The sequence below is a fragment of the Ictalurus punctatus genome, chromosome 13 (genome assembly GCF_001660625.3).
Source record: "Ictalurus punctatus breed USDA103 chromosome 13, Coco_2.0, whole genome shotgun sequence".
NCBI classification, from domain to species: Eukaryota; Metazoa; Chordata; class Actinopteri; order Siluriformes; family Ictaluridae; genus Ictalurus; species Ictalurus punctatus.
This window is the reverse complement of record NC_030428.2, coordinates 4,031,057-4,036,113: the sequence shown is the minus strand read 5'-3', so window position 1 is coordinate 4,036,113 and position 5,057 is coordinate 4,031,057. Positions and strand designations below refer to the sequence as shown.

General features: G+C 41.6%; 1 long non-coding RNA gene across 1 annotated transcript; it reads right to left on the bottom strand.

The window, feature by feature from the left end:
• Positions 1 to 509: 509 nt before the first annotated feature.
• On the bottom strand, positions 510 to 2,390 carry LOC128634619 (uncharacterized). Its single transcript, XR_008397779.1, has 3 exons — positions 2,153 to 2,390; positions 1,756 to 1,932; positions 510 to 1,599 (listed from the first exon to the last, which is right to left on the bottom strand). It is a non-coding gene; the product is annotated as an uncharacterized LOC128634619 (long non-coding RNA).
• Positions 2,391 to 5,057: the final 2,667 nt, after the last annotated feature.

The window sequence follows — 5,057 nt, the reverse complement described above, 5'->3', positions numbered from 1 at the left end:
ATCAATCCAATTGAATCCTGAGCTGGTTACTCAACCTAGACTGGGCCGTAACAAGTGACTGAGCTATATGAAGATCTAGAGAAGTTTCTAAATTCAACTCTTGCTCTCGTGTGGTCACCTGGGGTTGAGACACAAAAGATAAACCTATACTCATAAGAGAGTAATCATTTTGTACCCCTGTTGGACTAGACTGAAGTGCTGAGGGCTGAGAACTAGAATCAACATACACTTGACCCAACAGTTCCTTACACCCATTCTCGTGTGGACTATGGCCACTTGTGAATAATCTCCAATTCTAGGTCCTTCTGGCTCTACTCTCTCCTGGGGCTGGAAAGGGCTAGTAAACCTGACCCACTGGTTTACCTGGAATATTTTTGCCAGGTAAGAACAGGCTTAAGTTCTGAGCAATGGACAGTTTTAATGGGTCCATCTTCTCCATGTGGTCTGATCTTATGCAGCATTCCCACTTCATCAATGTAGGCTACAGTCTCAAACACAGTGGAGTGCCAGACAACCTGAATCTTACGGCAACCATGAAAAGGATTCTTACAATACACTAAAGTGCGAGGGGGTAGTATTGTTATTGAGTCAGGGCAATTGGTCCTACGGTGAATGACCACAGTCTCCAAGTGCCTTCGGGAACTGGTATAACTGGAGGTCAAATTCTTTTGGTGTTGGGCCACCCAATCTGAATGGGCACCATCTCCTTCCCCTTCTTCACTACCATCAAGCAAACTATCCACTAGTAGCTTAGGTTTTCGGCCAAACATCAACCCATATGGGTAGTGTTAAGTCGACTGGTGCATCAAAAAGGAGCTGTGGAAGCAATTGTTACCAGGCTACTAATTTCAGCTGCAAATCCACTGGCCACCCCAATAGCACCATTGTGCCCATTACCTTTATTCAAGGTCTGAGTTGAAAGAATTGACATGGACCTCATCAGGCCATTAGAGAGATGCGCACGAGGGTATTGATTTGTGTTATTTCTGGTTTTATTTCATGTAACACTATGTACAGAACCAGTGCCTCCATGCATGCTGAGCACACACTGTTGCATAGGCACTTTTCTAAATCATCTCCTGGGTTGACCAAGACACTGTGTTCATGACACAGCAAAGGTTGGCAGGTTGCAAGGGAAATTTTCCACTGTATTTTCACATCTACTCTTTGGCACAAGCCTCATGAATGTGAAACAGTGTACAGCGCTTTGGAACCACTAAGGTTAAAAAAGCTCTATATAAGTGCACACCATTTACCATTAACATGCCTGCTCCTGCCTCGTGCTTTGAGATCAGTCACCTGCACATTTCCGGACGTGTACTTAAGCCTCGTCAGTCTCCATCCCCAGGGCAGATTATTGCCATTGCTTTGTACAGCAGGTATTTCATTACGTGTGTTGATTTCTCCTGTGTATTACCTTCTGCCTATTCTTGACTTTGTATCTTCTCTGTCCCTTTAAGTTTAATGATTTCAGCTCCCAAACTGCTGGAAATGTGGGACGGGTTCTAACTCTTCACCAAAACTGTTTTATCCTGGAGAAGAGGTTTGAGGTGAGACTCCTGTCATATGCCAGTCCTGGTGAGTTTATTATTATTAAAACTGAAAGACAGAAGAGCATCAGTGTAAACACACAACATCAGCATAAACACCCCCCCCCCCACACACACACACACACACACACACACACACACACACACACATTATTCAGTATGATACAGTAGAGTAGAGTAAAGAGACAATAAGTCAGTAACTCACTATAATGTCTCCAGTTTACAGTGTGGATCCTTCAGTAGATCAGAGAGCAGCTTCACTCCTGATTTTCCTGGATTATTCCAGTTCAGATTCAGTTCTCTCAGGTGTGATGAGGAGTTTGAACTCAGAGCTGAAGCCAGAGCAACACAACCTTCATCTGTAATACTGCATTTATACATGCTGCAAAACAAAAACCTTCTCACACTTAACACACTCAGTTTTAGCTCTGAAAACATCAACTATGCAAAATCTTTATATACAGAACATTTACTCTCCATATCACATACACAACAATGACAATATCACATCACTACAATTACACTCACCACAGATGGAAACTGGATGTAGCTGTGTTTATTAAAATTCTGCTGTGTGTCTGTGTGTGTGTGTGTGTGTGTACCTCAGTGTCTCCAGTGGACAGTGTGGATTCTCCAGTCCAGCAGCGAGCAGCTTCACTCCTGAATCCTGCAGGTTATTCTTACTCAGGTCCAGTTCTCTCAGTCTGGAGCAGTTTGAGCTGAGAACTGAGGACAGAACTCCACAGCTTTCCTCTGTCAGATTACACCCCCACAGCCTGGAAGAGAAATGATGAAGTGTTAGATTTATTTATCTGATTGTGAAATGAGGTGTTTCCATCAGGTGGGAAATAAATTGTTTACCTGAATACAAGGTTCTAATGTCAGGATAAAAATATAAAATGAACAGCCTGTGTATAAACAATAAACTAGTATTGGCATGTGATTAAAGTAAATGTGTGTGTAATGTACACTGATCTACACGCTGTAGAAATAAATGTACTTTGTTCTGATGTGAGAAGTGATGTAGATATTTAAGCAATAACACAAAGCTGAGTTTCACAGAGATGCTAAAACTGTTGGAATTCTTTGGAGCTTAATCTAACTTTCACACACATACAAATCACATAACGTGCACACACACACACACACACACACACACACACACACACACACACACAGAAAAACAAAGCTCAACAGCAGAAACAATGCTAATCCACACCATATAAAATACACACTATAATGTTTTACTAATATAAAACACCTCATTTATCACACTGGATACGAATTAATTTCTTCATAAACAGTGTGTAGGAGCATTTACACAAGAACTCTTTAATGTGCAAATTGTGAACTGGACTGGACTGAACTGGATCTTGGGGAAATAGCATCAACACTGGACGAGTGCGCTCATTCTTCTTCCTGTATTCATCTCTCTGTAATAAAACTACTTCATCTGAGAGGACGGGTCTACTGGTGTTTGTCTAAATTTCCACGACAGTAAACCGAGAAAGCAAGTGGCAGATGTGGTAAGAGTGACACAGCGCGCATTCTGATTGGTCTCTCTTTGTGCTAACTAATCGATCACTTTTCTCGTTAGGCGGGCTTTACAGTCGACCTCTCTCTCTCTCCGTGAGGTGGGGAGGTGGGAGGTAGCCGGTGAAGTCACCTCCTTGAAATGACTTTTGGCATGGTTACGTTGACATCTGGGGAACCAACTGTTGTCAAAGCCAAGAAACCTGGAACTGTGGAGAGCCTGCAGTCAAAAAGGGAAAGCGACAGAGCCCGTGCTAAAACTAGAATAAATATGGGCATAGCTTTTGAGAGGTGGCGAAAACTACGAGATCTGAAGGGATTGAAGACAGAGATGCTTTTTTCCTGTTAAACAGATCAGACATTTCAGTAGCTCAATAGGTAGCTAGCTAACTTGATTCAGCTGTTTGTTTGTTTTGCTATGGTCAGTGTGGTAGACTGCACTTATTTTCTGCTAGTTATGAGAAAGCAACTCTACTCTACTTCAAGAACACCGTATCCACCTCCGCTGTCGAGTATTGGAGTGTTGCCAAGTCTCACGACACAAATAAGCAACTGCAGCTTCAAAAACAAGCCCAGTATTATTATATTCTGTTACAGGCTCAATGTAAACAGACTCAATAAATGAGCCTACAAAATATTAAACTGAAACCACTCGCAGTTTAAAACTAGGGCTGCAACTAACGATTATTTTCACAATCGATTAGTTGGCTATTATTTGTTTATTTATTACTGATAATCGTTTAATCTTATGGGGGCGAACTTTCAGTGCCATTTTTTCTTTTACTTGAAATAAAATCCACAACCTGAGTGTTACAAATAAAAACTAAAATTTTACACAACTATGAAAATAATCGTTAGTGGCAGCCCTAATATTTTATACACATACATACATACATATAGTGGCAAGAAAAAGTAGGTGAACCTTTTGGAATTTCATGGTTTTCTGAATAAATCTGTCATGAAATGTGATCTGATCTTCATCTAAGTCAGGGGTATTAACAAATATAATGTGTCTAAAAAAATAACCCAAAATACATTCTGATCTTTCATGTCTTTATTGAACACACTCATTCAACATTCAAAATGGCAGTGGAAAAAGTAAGTGAACCCTTAGAATTAATAACTGGTTGACCCCCGCCCCCTGGCAGCAATAACCTCAACCAGGCGCTTCCTGTAGCTGTGGATAAGACCTGCATATCGTTCAGGAGGAATTTTAGCCCATTCTTCCTGGCAGAACTGCATTAGCTCGGTCATATTCTTTGGACGTCTCATGTGTATGTGTTACGTAGCGTAGACTGGAGGCGGATGCAGGTGCAGGTCAAAGTCTTTAGTAACAGTAGACAAACAAACACAGGAAACGCGGTCTTCACCAGGAAAACAAGAAACTGGTATCATGGCTCGAAACTAGAGCAGGGCATGAAACCAGACCGCTTAACATGCTAACGCATTCACTATCGTAATCAAACATAAACGGGTAACACGTCAGACGTTTGGCACAAACTATACCGACTATAATATTGCGCAAAGTGCGCAGTCACATGAGGGGTTTAAAAAGCATACATACTCAAACCAAAACATGGAGAATTGTCTGATATACTTGGAAATTCATCTTCCCCTCAGTGATTGCAAGCTGGCCAGGCCCTGATGCAACAAAGCAGGCCCAAATCATGAGGTCTCCTGCACCATACTTTACGGTTGGGATGATGTTTTCATGATGATATGCCGTGCCTTTTCTATGCCAGATGTAGCGCTGTGTCATTTTTCCAAATAGTTCTATCTTAGCCTCATCAGTCCACAAAACATTTTACCTGTGGAGTGTCAATGTGCTCTTTTGCAAACTTCAGGCGTGCAGCAATGTTCTTTTTAGTAAGCAGTGGCTTCCTTCGTGGTGTCCTGCCATAGACACCCTGCTTCTTCAGTGTTTTACGTATTGTAGACTCATGAACAGAGATGTTAGTTAGTTCCAATGGTGCA